Source organism: Manacus vitellinus, unplaced genomic scaffold (assembly GCF_001715985.3).
Source record: "Manacus vitellinus isolate BGI_N305 unplaced genomic scaffold, ASM171598v3 scaffold_62_pilon, whole genome shotgun sequence".
Taxonomy (NCBI): Eukaryota; Metazoa; Chordata; class Aves; order Passeriformes; family Pipridae; genus Manacus; species Manacus vitellinus.
The window spans coordinates 593,460-594,663 of NW_021940704.1; positions in this window are offsets into that span (position 1 = coordinate 593,460).

The window sequence follows — 1,204 nt, forward strand, 5'->3', positions numbered from 1 at the left end:
AGGTGCTGAGCAGTGGCAGAGACAGCTCCAGCAGCCTCCTCTGGCTTCCTGCACATCTCACTGGCCTCTTCCTTCTCCCACCAGGGACAGGCCAGGCCCAAACCCTCCTCCCAAAAATAAACCCCAGAATGGGCTAAAGGCTCAGGGCAGCACTTGCAGCCAGGGTCTTTGCTCTGTGGCCCGAGGGTCCCCCAGCCCCTCTACCCTCGCTGTCCAGCTGGGACCAACATCCCTGTGCCCTTCCAGCATCCCCTCCTCCATCTCCCAGGCCCTCTGACCCGTGTTTTCACACTCTCCTCCCCAGTTCCACAGGCTCAGCAGCTGGTTTCTCTCCTTTTTGAGCACCTTCTCTGCCAGCACCAGGCTGTGAAAGGGGCTGCCGTGGTGCAAGCCATGACTGCCAGCACCAGGCAGCTCCAGGAGGGACCAGAGGGTCCTGAGATCCCTGCCCAGCAGCAGGCAAGTCACCCCTGACTACCCCTCCAGAAATCAGCATTTACTGTCATCATAACTCTTTATTATAAAGACGTATTTACACGGAATAAATCTTTACAAACATGGGAGACAATCAACAGGGCCCAGCTCAGAGCCAGAGCCCCTCCTTTGGTGCATGGCAGTGCTTGACAGATACCCCAGTGCCCCCCTGCTCCTGCTGTCCCACAGCGTGGAGCAGGCACAGGGGCCCAGAGCCCCACGCTGTGTCCTGGGTGGGCACCCCACACCTCGGGGGTCCCCAGGAGGTGGGTCTGTCAGGACCATGGAAAAGGACCCCATGCTCACCGGGGAGGGCAGTTCTCCCATGTGAGCACCACGGGAATAAATAGATCCGGGACAAGCTGTGTGCTCTCCCTGGCATGGGGGTGATGGGCAGGGCTGGGGCGGGGCCCCGAGGGAGCAGACAGACCCCTGCGGAGAAGCTGCTCCGCCTGACAAAGTGCTTTGCGCAAAGCCCGTGGTCCCGGCGAGCCTTTGCCCAGGGCAGCCTGCCCTGTGCCCACCGGGACAGGCAGCCCTGGCCCCTCTGCAGGCAACCTGCTGCCGGCCGGCGCCGGGAGGCGGCAGGGGGGGGGCAGGAGGCACCCACGGTGCCAGACACGGCGCCGAGGCCACCAAGGACAACCGCAGGGAGGAGGTGATGCCAGCCGAGGGCTCACGGGTGGGACCGCACGCTCGGGGCCGGAGGATGAGCGGAGCGGGCGAGGAC